We start from the raw sequence: 17013 nt of genomic DNA, 5'->3' as shown, positions 1-17013 counted from the left end.
ATTTATAAGTAAAATCAATCAAATGGGAATCTAATGAGATTTTAGGGAGGCATAACTGAGTTTTTCGAATCAAAATTTGTATAATGAGTGCTTTTCAGCAGAAGGTGGCAATATACTTGTACTTACAAATATATAGTACCTATTATTAATAGTTACATTTTCCAAAAAGGTGGCAACCTTTATCAGAAATGTATCCAACAGCATAATTTTAATTATTTTCAGCTTCATAGTCACAACAATAATTTTCTCAATTTTATTAAACTAAATTTTTTAAAAAGGTGGCAACCCTTATCAGAAATATATTCAACAATATAACTTTAAAGCTGTTCAGCTTCATAGCCACATCAATAATCTTATCAATTTTATTAAATTAAAATATTTAAAAAGATGGCAACTCTAAATGGTGTTCCAGAATAACTTCTTTCCAATTTCTTAAACTCTCATACCTTCAAAATATCTTTCGTTTAATATGCAGTTAATAATAATTTTATTAAATGAGATTTTTTGAATAAGTGGCAATCCTACTCCAAAAATATTTTCAAGTTTCGAAGTTTACAGTTAAGTCTTTCGAATTAAGTTTTTTAAACTGTTGTAATAATTAGTTTATTTTATTACTTTAAAAAATACGATTTTAAATAGGTGGCAAGCCTATTCAAAAAATATAACACACCAAAAATAAACCTCCTCTTTATTTAATTTAGTACTCAAATTACAATAAATAATATATTTAGTCATCTTTGTCAAACAAATATTTCAAACATGTGGCAACCTCATCAAAAATTATTTTCGAAGGTAATACTTCGTTTGATGCGCGTATCGTACTGAGCTATTTATTGAATTATTTTTACTCATCATGATTTTTATTATAAAAAGGTGGCACCCTGCTCAAAAATACATATATCGCACCCAAGGTATCCTTCTGTTTATTTAAATTAATGGTGTATTTTCTAAAATAATATTTTATTTATTTAATAATAATAATAAATATTTAATATATTTAATCAATTTTGGTAAAGTAAAATTTAAGACATCTGGCAAACCTTATCAAAATAACGATCAAAAGTAAACCTTCTTAAAACGCTAGAGTATGGATATGGATATCAAACGAAAATGGTGATAATTACTTTATATTGTTATTATTAATGAATATGATTTTTGAATAGGTGGCAAGCCCAAACAAAATTAATTTCGGCTCAGAAATTATATCGCACCCAGAGTCTGCTTCTATTTATTCAATTAATATTTATCCTGTAATAATTGTTATGTTTAATAAATTCTGACAAAAACAAAATTTAAGACATGTGGCAAGGCGCATAAAAATATAGTAACAACAAATCTTAAAATCTCAGGAATTGGATACTCACATCCTAATAATTTGTTTATTTTATTATTTTTATTGAAAATGATTTTTTAAATAGGTGGCAACCCTCTGAAAATTTCTTTTTTCGAAATAAACAGCCTACTTAAAATAGACGTCGTATTTTTAATTGACTTCAAAATATAAATAGGTGGCAACCTTTTTTATTTTCAATCGACTAACGGCTCTTTTACAACAATGGAACGACTTTAATAACTTGTTTAAAGAAGTTTCACCTCTAAAATATTTTTATACACAAATTCTATAGAGGAAGGGTTATTCTGTGGACCATCTATTCAAAACTGACCCGGAACTTTTTTATACTTGAATTGCCTCTGAAGGATATTTTAAAGACGATAATAAGGATTTGTACTAAAATAAGTAGAAATGTATACTTTTATGTGAGTCGGACTAAAGTGATCAGTTGGCACGGCATGGAAATTAAAATTAAATTATGACTTAGTGCACCTAGAAGGTGATGAGATTCTGAAAATCCAGCGAAAAGCGTGTAAGAAAGTTTAGACTCTTCCCACGACAGTCAGGTCTAAGTAACCGGAACGGACTCCGATTTTTATCTTGCCAAGAACTGTCAACTTGGCACCATGCCTCGAAATTACTTCAGGAATATTTTCTGCCGCTACAACAACAACAAAGCGAGTTGATATCTGTAAACCTAAATGCACCTAGAAACACTTTAAACCACAACGCACTCCAAAAGACACATTTACACCGATACCTCTGCAATATCCGGAAAATTCAATTTAAGTCCTATTTTCTGATTTCGAAAACCAGTCAGCTGAAGACAGCAAAACTAACAAGAATTTATGCCACAAGAAATGCACTTGTTTGCCTAATTGCTGCCTCGCATGCGGCAGCAATCAAATCCCAGGGGAAAATAGTGCGTGCACAACAATAACAATCGGTTACAGCAGGAGAGAGGAGGCAGGAGGCAGCGCATGAAACCAGGTTTTAAGCGCAAATGTCATTAAACGCAGGCAACGAAAGTGGAAAATCGAAAAAAATGCGAATTAAAATGGGAAAATCTGGGGCACACATGCTCTTGCATGCATTATTACCGCCTGTTGTTGTTGTTGTAATCTTGAAGCGTCTCACTTTTGACACATCGCATGCTTGCGCGTTCACTTACCGCTCTTTCAAATCCTTCTAATCTCGATTTGTTCGTCCGACGTCGCCTACTTTCGCACGGTTTCTCCTCCCGCCACGCTCACTCACACTCTCCTTGTCTCTCTTCAATCTTGTGCTGCCACTTGCGTGTCGGTTGATTTGCATATCGCACTTGTGCCGATTTCCAGCGATTTCCTTTTCCGGAGTCATATTTCGTGAGGCTGCCACACTTATCAACTTCACATATGCAACAACGCACGCACACTCAAACACATCCATGTGATGGAGTATACCTTCGACTGCAATCTCCTAGGCAGCCTCATGTGGTGCGTGTACTTCGCTTGCATATTGCCCAACGTGTGCCTGCAAATGAAAGTGTTACATTGCATGCTTTTTTCCTTCGCTTGCCATTTCTTGCAACGCATTCGTGCCACATGGCGTTAATGCAGTGAAAATTCACTTGTTTGTGGATTTGGTGCAAAGTTCAACGCTTGTTGACAAATACTAGGCAGGTGTGCATGTATGTGTGCGTGTTGCGTTGCGTGTCGTCTTGGCTGCGGTTGCGTTCGCATGTTGATTTGTGGCAGTTGTTGCAACACAGTTCCGACTTTAAGTGACTCCGAAAGTCTGCATTTGATATCTGAAATGAAAGAAATGTAAAATGCAAATAATCGGAACTTGAAAGTGGTGGAAAATTGAAATCGTGTAGAAAATTGCATGCTCTGTGCAAGAATCTACATTGTAGATAACTATTTTGTGTAAAAATAATTTGAAAAATTTTCTGAAATACATTAATAAATTTAAAACGAGAAAAAGTTAAGTTCGGCTGTACCGAAGCTAAAAAAGCCATCACATATACAAAAGATATTTTGCAAAATAAAAAAAATCATGCAAAGACGTTATTAGGATCGATCAGTTTGTATGGCAACTATATCCAGATCCAAGGGCCTTTATTCTGCGTAGTCTTTTAGCAGGTGTTCTGTAGTCTCAGGCTCCCTGTCGCAGAACTTAAGAAGCTGGTATGTTATATAAGTGCTTCTTCAGCTTGCAGGGCCTGTGTAGAATGCGACAAGTAGCTTGAATTTGTCCTCAGGGAGATTGATTACATACTTAAACCTGCTGAACTCATAACCCTCTATTAGCGACTTGCCATGGCGCATACCTTGGAGTTGTTGCCAATACCTTTCTCTGCCTACACCTTCTTCCTTGCGGAGCAGCTCCTTTATGGTATAAGGACCCACTGCATTGAATGGTTCAGATCCTACCATGTTAGTTGATGCAGCGGAGCGGGTGTACACATCAGCCAGTTCATTCCCGGCTATACCTTTGTGACCAGGCACCCAGATAAGGTGCACTTGGTTACGTTCCGCTGGTCTATTGAGGCGTTCTCCACACTCCTCTACTAGTCAATGGTATTACACCACTTAACTTTTTCAACTGCTGGGATGAGATTACGTTACCTCTGCCACACCCTTCTCCTATCATTTGGATCAGTGTATGTTTGGCTACCAGGTCGATTACTAGATGAAGTGGTGTGAGTTTAAGCATGACTTCAAGTGCTGTCGTCGGGCATGTGCGCATAGCACCCGACATTCAGATGCATGCAAGTAGTTGGAGCCCTACCGAGGACTGCGAAACTTTCGAGGCCCAAGCCATCTCCCCATACGTGATTATCGGTCCCACCTAACAATCCTTGGCTTGCAGTATACAATCCCTATCGTTTCCATCTGGAAAGTTAAATTTCTGGTAATGTTATGTAAATCACTTCGGGTCACTCACCATAGAAGTCGAAAATCGTAGTTCTAAAGTATGCGTAAGATAGTCAGGCAGATGTAGAAATATAAAAGTGACTAGGACTATCACTTTAAGTGATTATAACACAAACGATATTGACCGGTAAGCAGAGTTTCATGTATGCTAAATTTTTTCTACCGTGAGCCCTAAGATTTCCCAATGGTATAGCTTGGCACTGAAACCAGAAAGCTTCAACGAAAATAGTATTTATATTAGTTTGAGTCTATTAACAAATTATTGCAGATAAGACTATTATTCCAAGCAGAGTGAGGTTTATCACCATGGCGGGGAGTGCCCACACGAAAGGTACTGCGGAAGATTTATGGTCCTTTGGGCATAGTTCAGCGATTTAAGAGACAGTGGCTACGCTGGCTAGAGGAAGAGCAAGACCTACACTCCGGTAATACCAGGCGGAGAAGGACCGCATGCACTTATAGTCTCCAAATGGCGCCAAACAGTGAAATGAAAGAACGACTGACTCGCTTTTGTAAACTCGGCTACAATCACGCAAGCGGTTTTTACGCATATAAAGGAGAAGCAGAAGAAATGCGAAGTGCTCGGTCACAGCGGAATGGCCGGAAACCGCAAAGCCGATGAGCTTGGCAGCATTTGAGCTGAGGGAACTCACTTCTCCTACTTCATTCGATTGGGAGCGATTGGCGCCATCTTCCAATGAACTTAGCAAACTCTATAAGGTTCACCGAACTCTTAACAAGATCAACCCCGCTACATTTGTAGGTGTTTTAACTGGACACTTCTCAATATGTTCACACGCGGTGCGGATGAATTTTTTGACGGATACTCTTTGACAAAGCTGTATAGAGATAGGTGAGGTGCAATCGTTTCCTAACTATATCCTCTGAGGTGGCTGTAATTGATATTAATCGTCTTAGTAAATTGTTGGCAAGTTCACACAACGTTCTTGTGTTCCCCTTTTAGGACTTTATGTGCAGCCGCTTTTTTTCGTAACTCCAAATTCGTTTTGTAAACCTTGAAGCTTTATGGTCCAAATACCAGTCATGATAATTAAATTCAAAATTATCTCGATTTCAAAATGATTGAGGCAAAATTTTATTCATGTCTTAGCAGATATTAGCCTCCGCTTTAATATTTTGAAAGCAGCTATGAATAAAACAGTGGACTAAGCTCATAAATTTGCCAAAATTTTGCTTTAGGGAATCCTCAGCATGTACACACATTTGCATATGCGTACACATACACCAAATCGTATATCATGGCATTAAAATTTTCCCCACGACAATTAGCTACTAATTGATTTGCTTTTACATAGTTAGATCATCTAAAATGCTTCGTTACTAATAATAAATGGCACAAAGGCATGCCCAAGACCACACATATTGACATACAAATGCCTGTTTGTAATGGCGGAAGTGTGTGCATGTTTGTTGTAAATTAGTTTTAGGTCATAAAATAAACAAATTTAGTAGAACATCGTAATTACATGGCTCCATTACACTTCCCCAGAGGCTGATTGCAATCATAGTTAGCGATACAATGGCGGGCAGCCTGCAGGGAAATTGGCTTAATTTCAACAGATTTTATGGATTTGCGTGTTATTTGGAAAATTAGCTAGTTAGTTAGTGCTTTTATTTATTGCTACCATTTAACTGTTTCTGGACTAGTTTTGAAGTGACCTGAATGTAACTAGTTATGTCAGCCAATTTAGATTTCATATTATTATTTATTTGTTGATAATTTTAAGTAGTTCTGAACTGGTTTGATGTCGGACCAATTGTAACTAGTTATATTTGGACTAGTATTAATTCGCATAGAATTTAGATAGTATATGCTTATAAATATGTATTTGCATATGTTTTCAGTAATGTATGCGTAAATTAGAAAACAACAATTCATCATGCACCATAACGTTACTAAAATAAGCGTCGATTTTATGACAGTGATTAACGGTATATTTAATGATTTGCTATTTTTGCTTATTTTAAATTATTATTAGGTTGTGTTTGCACTAAAACGCATAAAAGCAATACAGTTTCATGTTGAGCTATCACAATCTTTATTGTGGCGAAAAAGGTTTAATAAAAAAGGTTAAAAAAAACATATATAAATTTCTGAACATAAATTCTAGAGGCACCTCAGAGCTGGTTTTCGAAGAAATGGCGTTTTATAGGTTTGTAGTTAATGTCATCTTGTGGGCATAGCAGTGATCCGATTACGCCCATATACGAAATCGTATTTTTTTTCGCTAAGGAACTCGCATAATAAGTTTCATCAAGATATTTTAAGTTTTACTCAATTTACAACTTGCACGGACGGACAGACACGCATTCACCTAGATTCCAACTTGTCTCCTTATCCTGATAATTTTTATATGTATATATATTTAACCCATGTCGATTAGTTTTAGGTGATATATACACATACATTTACCGTTACAAGAGCATAAGAAAGAATTTCTCTACTAAGAAACCCCGTTTGTTTGAGGTCTGTTACAGTTTGTTCTATTCGTTGAAGAGTAAAGCTTGCCGAGCCACCATTTGCTTGCCAATTGTCTTACAAGAAATGAGGAGAACCGCTGAAAACGGATCACTCTTCACCACACATCGACTGAAACAACTGCATTTTTGAGCACTCAAAACAACGATTTGATGAGTCATCATACGTATAGTCTTAACTTGACACCGAATGACTCCTTTTTATTCCCCTTCATAAAAAATAAACTTAGAGATCAATCTTTTTCGACACCTGAAGTGCCTGTTGATGCGTTCAAAAGGCATGTTTTGGAGATACTGGATACCTTTCTTGATGACATCATATGTTTTTAACAATCATCAGATATCCGAGTGCCAGGCTAGCTCTAATGTGCCGAAAATGTTAGCTTACCATGCTTGATAGATCAGATATACCTAAAATCGGTTCCGTAGTTCATATTTCATTGTAATACCACAAATTGTTTAATCTTGAAAAAAAGTTAATTAAACCAGGAAAAAAATTGGTTATTATTAACTAGTATAATGAAGGATTGTATGGTGTATTTGGTTTTCGAGCTATAACCAACAATATCTGAGACTCCTAACTTTTTGAAGAATCTTAAAAAATTGTTCGTTCTTGATTTACTTGTACTACATTGGCTAAAGAAACCTTCCTGACTGAAAACATAAATTATTGTCTCGGCTAGATGTCAATTCTGAAGAGAAAAAAACTAGTTATTTACGAATTTAAAAAAAAAATACTTTGCTACTTAAAGTATACCCTATCCTAGCTACTCTTTTAGCTATCCAAAATTAGCAAGAAACAGACTCAAATATCACAGTCGCAAAATGCTTGTAAACTAGTGTTATTGTACAAACGAACACTACAATCTCCGAACATACTGTTCAGATCGGCCCGCTCAACGCTCAAAATCATGATAAAAGTATTTATACTCATTTAGACGAAATTAAGGTATTTTTCTATTCTATTATTTTCTAAAACCGTCTTATTTTCGTAAAAAATATTACCGATTTTACTTTTACAAATCAATAAGAGAGGGAGAAAAGAGAAAATGAAGAAATATTATTTTATAGCAATGGCAACTCAATCCGTGAGCCAACAATAAGATAAACACATTTCTTATTGGCAAAACACGTCAAGTTATTTACTGATTACTTAACGACTATGCCTTTCGGAAAATATAAGCAAAATATTAAAAAAATATACCTAAACTAACAGCAAAATATCAATAATTTACACATTGTGGCACGATATTCAAGGCCAAAGGCACTACAGCACATATTAGTAAACACGAATAAACACAGGAACACAGCAACAAGGCAATCGGCATACATTGTCATACTCTGTGTGGCAGAGGTAGCATCTGCCTCATGTCAGAGCAAAGCTTATGAGCTGTGTGTGCAACAATTTAAGTAAAATTGCTTCGGTGTGTTGCCGTGCAACGCTCGACCATTAACAAAATGCCAATGCTTGGGCCCGCTTCCTGCCTGCTGCATCCGCCCCACGTCAGTGCCAGCATTGCGCACACGTCGCACCGCGGTTGCGGTTGCCACAGCTGCTACACTCGAGCAGACAGCCGCTACACGCCAACAACCATGAATGGATGGGCGGGGAAGAACTCAACCGCCCACAAAGTCATAATTTCGCCGCTAAGTAATATGCTGGCTGTAGATATGAAGGTAGCACGAATATACTACAATATGCCGCTAATGAAGGGCTGCTCTCATTTTGCCGTGTTTCGGCGGTTGTCGACTGCTTATCATTGGCTGACAGCACGAGGTGAGCGTTGAACGGGTTCGGCATGATAGCTTATTGTGGCGTTTTCGGTTAATGAGGTCGGCTGTTTATTCACCTCAGTGAAATCAATGACAGCGAATTTATGTGAAATTTTACTAACAATGAGTTGGTATGTATTTTCAATGGGTCGCTTTCGTTGCTTATTCTCTTATTTAAAAACAATTGTAAATCAAACTTTCGTGTATTTTGACTATGAGGACCGTAATTGTCTACACTTTGAGGTTATCTGAACTTGGTAGTTAATATGTAGACTGTGTATTAGATGAAGGAAGGCCATTTGGTCACTATCGCTTGTCATCAGCTCTGGACCGCCACGATTAAGGGCATCATATGACTGTGAGACACCTTTTATGACCGTTTTTTTCAGTATCAACCGGGTTTGAAGAGGCTCTTTGACATGTCTGACAGTATCAGTAGTATTTCGCTTTGAATTTTCATATAAATTTCAAGTGGTTTCTGTACACAGACCTCACACTAACTGCTGCTTGCCTACAAATTAAATTGTTACTCAATTTGTTGAGGAAGGCAGTTGATCTATTTGAATTTACCAAGTTTTTGGAAATATCTGAAAGCATTGGAAATATCTGAATCATAATAAAGTTTATAGATTCCTACAGACAAGGTGAAAATTGTTTCTTGATGATATTTCTGAAAACTATACGTTAGAGATCATCCTTCCAATATCATGAACCCTAATACAAAGATTATTGTTCCAAATAGCGACCCGTGAACTCAGAGAAAAATGTGCAGTTAATTATAAAATAGTAAAATTTCTCAGAAGATTGGTCTTTGTTACATAGTTCTCCGCACCGAACCATATCTTCGCAGATGGCAGCGCTGCCTATGGCAATGATCGATACAAAATTTCGTCAGTGTAGCAAATGAAAATGTTTTCTACACAAAGACCTGAGCTTGAATTCCCAGTGTGTATGGCAGCTATATACTAGTAGACCGATATCGGAGGTTCCGCCAAACGACCAAATTTTTTTTGAAAAAAGGACATGTACAAAATTTCAGAATGATATTTCGAAAACTATGGAACAAGTTCGCATATATACAAATAAAACGACGAGCAGACAAACGGCATGGCTAAATTGACTCATATATCTTATGCATCAGTGGAACTCTTAGAACAAGACCAAAGGAGGCAAGAAGCGTTATTTTACACTTACAGTCCACATAATTGTTCTATAAGCAACAAGAAATGAAGTCAGCGTTTAGACTGAGAGAACCCTCCACTAAATCGTATGTAATAAGGAACATGCTAAGACACTTAGAAAGTTCTCGCTTCTACTCAATACCACAAAATGTAGAAAGACAATCTTCTATGCGAAAGCAAAGCTTTCAGTAGGAAAAGAATAACAACTGTCGGCGAAGGGTTTCTTGACGCTGTTTCGCAGGCTGCACAAATAACGCTTATTGTGTTGATGAACTTCATCGAAAGCAAGACTTGCTTCAGAGAGGTTTTTATATAGTGAGAGGATTTTAGTCGCGGTGGACCTCTTAAAGGCATAGGTGCAACGTCAGACAACTATTCTACCAATCTACCCCATATAACCGATAGATAGGTATGAGCTTCATTTTCTTGTATTATAGAAGATCCCAATTAAAGTTCTCTCACTACTTTTCTGATTAATTTGTTGGCAGATCCACTGAATTTGGAAACCGTTTAACTGTCTCTCGGACGGCTCTGCTTCATGCAACAACAGACTATAATTGAATCGGGTTTTTGGTTCAACGCTGGTCAATTTCTTTACTGAATTGTGTAATGAGACATAATATCAAAATTAGTGTGCTCAGCAGACATGATGAATATTTTTAAAGCGCCCTTTATTTTCTGTAATCGCAAAAAAGCAAAGTAAACAGTCTATCTAGAGGCGCTTTAAACCAATCGATTGCTGCATGCAACAGGCATTTGCTGAAGTCTGCAATTACATATACATATATACATAGATGTGTGCTGTAACAGGGTTTTTCGGCGAAAAAGGAGCTGTTACTCGCCATCAGAATTCACCGTCAACACATCGTTTTGCTCGTGGTCTTTACATGCAAACACATACTAGGTATAAGGTGTTATGTGTGTGCGTGCAGTCGACAACCAATTTGCATAGTAATTCCATATAATTAAATCCGAATTGTACGCAATCGTTGCTGAGGGCGTTCTCTCGCTGTTGCTGTTGCCATTTCGCAGTTTTGCAGGCAGCGCCACTGGAAGTAGGAATCAGCACTTTAACTCGCTATTTCTCCCGCAACGTGCAGCTGGTGGTCTCGTTGCAGCTATTCATCACCCGGCTGGCATGCTCATTCGTTCATTCGTTCGTCTGTTGGCATTCTTGTTGGATAATTGAAAATTAAAACAGAAAATCACATTTGCCTTGTGGCAGATTAATGGCAAGTGCGAATAGATATTTCAAGCGCTTGCCGCTTTCACTACTCTCTTACGCAGCTGTTATTCGGATATACTATATACATATATGCAACTAATTGAAATGTAAAACCGCAGACAGCTTCTCTAAATATCTACTATAAATAAGTAAATAGGGTGAATACATGTGAGATATTACAGTTTCTTTGAAGTTAAATGAAATTTGTATTCTGTTAAGCCACAAAAACTTCCCTCATTGCAACATATTGCGGCATTCTTGCGTAAACCAACAACAATTTTAGTACAAGTATGTATATATGTATGTTGTATGTCCTGCTAGAAAATAATTTGTTTACTTTAGGATAGAAAGCTATTATATTTGACACTTTACTATCAACAAAATTGATTGTCGTTTGTGTTTTATATATGTATATACAAATATTAGGCTGGGTCAAAAAAAAGTTGCGAAATTTTTTTCGCTTGGCACCCTGAAAAATAGCTCCTTAGACACCTCTAAGAAAATATCTCCAAGTACATATCCATATAAACATTAGGGTGGGTCGAAAAAATTCGAAATTTTTTTTCTTCGTAAACCGCAAAATAGGTTCTTACACATCTCTAAGAAGATATTTCCAAGCATGAGCTCTTAATTCTAACGGGAAATCTCTGCACCTTACAGTTTTATATTTTTTCTTATTATCAGGTTTCAACTACTTGCAAAAATACCGCGTTTCAGTCATTTGGTAGACAATTGTATGCTCTACAAAATGGTGAATACCAAGCATGCATGTATTGCTTTCTTTAACCCACCCTAATAAACAAGTATTTTTGTAATTATGTTCGCAAAATTTAAATCTCGCTTCCAACTACTTGCAAATATAACTCGCTTCAAAGTGCCAAGCGAAAGAAAAATATTCGTTTTTTTGACCCACCCTAATAAACAAGTATTTTTGTAACTATGTTCGCAGAGTTCATATCTCGCTTTCGAGTTTTAGTAGACAATTGAGTGCTGTACAAAATGATGAGTACCAAGCGAAAAATATTCGTTTTTTTGACCCACCCTAATAAATAAGTATAAAAACTTAATTATGTTCGCAAGTTTGCTTACTGAACTTAAGAAAAGTTCTTTGCTATTTGATTAGGGTAGGTGAGGAGAAAAGTATATGAAAACATAACAAAAGAAGCATACTTTTAGGAGTGCATCAGTTAAGAGCATAAATTTACTTTCATTCCGAGTTTCTAAACAAAATTATAAAAAATCTTAAGAAAATTGCACTTTCAGGAGATACTTATATTACTTAACCTTTTTCATTAAAATTGGCTTCAGAATTTTTATTGCTTTTCCTAAGCGCCGCAATGTAGGCAACACAAAATAATATTGTTGATATATGTACATAAGACTTTCGTGTGTAATGAAAAGTAATAAGAGAGCACAGTTCAAATATTATATATAACAATATTTTATTAGCAATCACCGTTTTGATAAATAGTTTACTTCCCGTTATGCTCTAGGAAAGATCAGGCATTATGATGAATATTTGTATACATTAAAGAGAGTACATTAGTTTGCCACACAGCTTGGAAGAAGGAAATGTCGTATTTACTGGTAGCTGACCTTTGCAGGCTTTTTATACGCCTTAACTTACCTCTAATTTACCTCTAACCGAAACTGCCACATCAGCAGCGTAGGTCTCAGTATGTAACCCCTCAGTACTTACTAATTTTCAAAATTCCAGTTCACATTCCCAATGCCATAAAAGTGGCATTATAATAGTAGCAAGAAATGGATTCTTATCGGGTATAAGCTTGACAAAATATGTACTGTTCCCGAACTCTATGCTTGCTCTTCACTATAAGCTTGATACAAAAACTATTTCCAATACAAAGTTGCATTTTTGTAAAATACATATTTTTACTGCTATTTTTTGCATATAATCTGGTGAGAGATTGCCGCCCTCAAGCTGTGCTATTACATTGTCGCATAAATAGAACAAATATGCATACACACATACAACAAAATACATTTTTCGTTATTCATAAATCAGCTGCAAGAAAAATTGCTCAACTGCGTCATTCATTTAATTGCATGTCCCTCAGGGCGTTGAATTAATAGCCATTATCTGCTTGCCATTGTTATTTTAGAAATACACAAACTTACAACGGCGTGTATTAGCGCCAAGAATGTGCACAAACTGAATTTATTTCTAATAAATTATGGCAAAGAATGACAGTACTCGTGGCATCTTCGAACAATTCAAACAAATAATCGGCGAGCCAAGTGCAAGAAAGCGCTTTTGGCACTTGGCACGGCGCGGTTAAGCTGTTTAGAATACGCCATATATTACGCTTACATACTTACATATGTTAAATTGTTGTAGTTGCAACTGTTGTTATTGCTTTTTGCATGCAGCACAGCATTTTCAAACAATTGTTGGCGTCAGCGGCGAGCAATGGCTGCGCCACTGATCCAAATGATTGCATACTTGTATATACGAGTATATAGTAAATACTTTTATATTTGTATACATACATATATACCTACATGCATATGTATTTCACTATAAATTTCCGCGAGTTAGGCGCCGCGAGCTAAACTTGCTATATGAAGCACGTGTAAGAGCGAAAAGCGATTTGGCAGCCAAGTTTGCACAGCCAACGCTTGACCCTGACATTTACCACACTTTTAACCTCAAACTTTGCCGTTCGAAAGCAATTTGTTCACTCACACAACTGTAGTTGGTTGCTGATCGATGGTAAAACTGCGCTGGCTGCCCACATGCACATTCACTCGCCCGTTAAGCTTCAGCACTTTTAAGAGCCATTGATTGTGTAGTTAAAATATTTTAGTGTTTGGCGCATAACGAGGTTCGGCATTGGATATTCACCGATCATTTGAAATGAATTATTATATGTATATAAGAACCTAGATATAATTTTCCTGAGGCGAAAATTTGTTGGAAAAATTATTCTTCTTTTACTTGATTGTAAAATGCTGAGGAGTTAACAATATTTCTAGCTAGCGGATACTATTTGGTTGTATGAAACTTCCTAATAAAAGAGTGGAATACTCAAATCTATTGCCCGACCATGAAGAAGTCGAATTGCAATTACCCGTCCGAAGCCCTACAAAGCGGCGGGGGTCGATGGATCACCGGCCGAGCTATTCAGACAGGGCGACAAATAATTGATAAGGAGCATGATTAAGCTTCTTTGCAGAATATGGTCGGACGAAAGCATGACCAACGGTTGGAATTTAAGTGTACTTTGCCAAAAAAAAACAGGAGACCCCACAATCTGCGCCAACTACCATGGGTCTTGGAAATTACCCGTCAAAAGAGGATCCACACACACCACTTCTTCTTCGATCTCAAAGCTGCTTTTGACACCACGAAAAGGAACTGTGTCTATGCGGCTATGTCTGAAATGTCCTGCAAAACTAATAAAATATGAAACTGCAAACTGACGTTGAGCAATACCAAAAGCTCCGTCAAAATCAACAAGGTGACTCCCTTTGATCCGACTTTTTCAATCTACTTCTGAAGAAACTAGTTCGAGCTGCAGAGCTGAATAGAAAAAGCACAATCTTCTATTATTGGTCATAACAACCGCGCCGTCAGTGATGCTTTATTCAGGTTGGAAAAACAAGCGAAGCAAGTGGGTCAGGTAGTGAACGAGGGCAAGACGAAATATCTCCTGTCATCTGTCAAAGAGTCGTCGCACTCGCGACTTGACTTCCACGTCACTGTTGAGAGTCATAACTTCGAAGTCGTAGAAACTAAAAATTCAACGCAGAATCACTCTTGCCAACAGTTGCTATTCCGGACTGAATAGGCAATTGATTAGCAAAGTTTTCTCTTGACCAACAAAGACCAAACTCTATAAGTATAAGTCCCTTATTATTCCCGTCCTGCTATAAGCGGCAGAGACACGGAGGATGACAATATCTGATGAACCGCATTGGCAACGGCGAATACCGCAGTCGATGGATTCATGGGACGAGATATACGACGACATTGATATATACGCAAACTAGTCCCAGTCGGTTTTTGAGATAGAGATCTAAAATCGCCTCGATGAATACAGTTCTTGCACTTTGCAGACAACAATCATAACTTCAGAAATATTTAATATGCCTTTGAAGCGTAGTCGGAAAGAGTTCCTGCTTTGTTTTGTGACCATCAACGAACGCTGCCATGGAGGCTTGCCTCCTCACCTCAGAACAAAGGCCAAAACAATTTTATTTTTAGTTGGGTTAAAGTAATTAGAGCATTGCACTGGGTCAGGTACAGTGAGCTAAAGATAGACTAAGTTCAAAAAAAAAAAAAAATCAAAGTATCCAAAAGTTTCATGTAAGCTTTTAGAAACTAAGGAATATTTTCACAGTTAGGTTATGTTAGAATCCTGATTTGTTACAATCGCCAACAGGGATCTCAACCGTTTTCACGGCAGTCAGGTATACGTAACCGGAACATATAAGGAATCCACCACTACAACAACAACAACATGCATCTTAATTGGAGAGCAGAACGCCGCTCCGTTGTGATACCTAAGACTCATATAGATTCTAGATAAACCGACAAAATGCGTTGAGACCACCATAAATTTCTTGAGCCGGCTAATATCAGTTTCGACTATCTCTCCTGCTTCGTCGAAAGTAAGGCTGCCAAGATATTTCAATCTCAGTCTTACAAAAATGGAAAATGGAGGAAAAAGTGCTTGTTTTTATCTCTACTTCTTTCATACAATTTTGACAAATTGCGTACGATAAGGTATTTTGTCTTATCGCTTGGATAGCTGCAGGTACAATGTCCAGTAAGAACTCCCACGTTCGCGACAAGATGAATCTTGCGGAGAGTTCAGTAGATCTTCTGCTGTTTCACTTTGGCCAGAAGAGTTTCGCAGTCATACAGGAACTGGTCATTGACTAATGCCGGCTAAGCTTTCGCAAAATGCCTAGGTTCAGTGCTAGATTGGAGGATGCTAACGTGCATCGAGCTCGTTCCCAATTCGATGTAAGTCTGATGAATGTGCCGCCTCTTGCGAGTTCTTCAACTTGCAGTTTCAACGATTTCGCTATGGCCAGGCACCCGAAGAAGTCCGATAATTAAGTAGCTTTATGATATTGATAGTGAAATAGGCATTCCTTGGTTAACTTTCTGTTGTTAGGTTGAATGCTCACTTTCCTACACATCGAAGCAAAGGTTTACTATTGTCTTAAGAGCAGCCACCACTGCATCCAGTCACATTCTGTTCGCTTTGTAGACGTAAAACTGTATAATAAAGTTCGTTCATTCCACTCTACAGTCAATAAAAGTAGTTCTAATCCAATTCTTTATTATCCTTAATACAAATATACCGCTCTTACTCTTTCAACTCTCTATTCTTAATTTTGACATAGTATCTACGACTCTTAGGAACAGCGAAGCGGCTTTAAGACATTTCTAATTTCGACCTATTTGAGTTTGTCCAATAACCTTAAAATCTAAAAAAAATTCAACCTGTTTAAAGTCTTTCAAAAAATTTGAGATCCTCATTGCCTCCTTACATGTTGGCTAAGTACAAATCGAAATCAAATCTGTCATCAAAGTCGACAAAAACAAAGTTTACCAATAAATATAAAACAAGCAGATCAAAAGCTAAAAGCAAAAGTGCACAAATGGCACGAAATGAAATGAATGTGATAAAAATCAGTGCAAAATAAATGTCGACAACGACAGCTGAGTGATTGGTATTAAAGAGTTGCCGAAGAGCGCAAAAAAAATAGAGCGATTGATGTCACAGCTTTATTACGGAACCAGCAACACATAAACTTCGAAGGCAACACAGTGCAGCCACACACAAACTGTGCCACAACTTCCGGCACAAACACACACGCTTTACAACCCCCCTAACTCCCCCGCACACCTGTTTAGAGCAATACATCACTTACGAAGTTTTGCCGCGCGGCGTTTCAAGTTTTTTCTCGCTTTGTTTTCAGCTTTCCAAGAACTTCACCTCGACTGCCACTCGTTCATGTCGTGTCGTGTTGTTGTGGCAGGTGTGTGCGTGTGACATTTCGTCAGCGGCAAATGAAGCGGTAAACCGACGCGTAACGTGCACGCTT

The 17013-nt window shown here is 37.3% G+C and overlaps 1 protein-coding gene and 1 long non-coding RNA gene across 4 annotated transcripts in view; one reads left to right on the top strand and one right to left on the bottom strand.

Moving 5' to 3' along the window:
• LOC126755219 (GTP-binding protein RAD) overlaps window positions 1–17013 on the top strand; it is a 158700-nt gene that overhangs the window by 66149 nt on the left and 75538 nt on the right. The gene's annotated exons all lie outside the window — the stretch shown is intronic.
• Window positions 1–17013, bottom strand: part of LOC126755221 (uncharacterized) — a 101487-nt gene that overhangs the window by 25835 nt on the left and 58639 nt on the right. The window contains exon 2 of the long non-coding RNA XR_007666470.1: window positions 2505–3122. This is a non-coding gene — a long non-coding RNA (uncharacterized LOC126755221). The remainder of the gene's footprint in view (window positions 1–2504; window positions 3123–17013) is intronic.

This window comes from Bactrocera neohumeralis, chromosome 4, assembly GCF_024586455.1.
Source record: "Bactrocera neohumeralis isolate Rockhampton chromosome 4, APGP_CSIRO_Bneo_wtdbg2-racon-allhic-juicebox.fasta_v2, whole genome shotgun sequence".
NCBI lineage: Eukaryota > Metazoa > Arthropoda > Insecta > Diptera > Tephritidae > Bactrocera > Bactrocera neohumeralis.
This window is presented reverse-complemented; position numbering and strand designations above follow the sequence as displayed.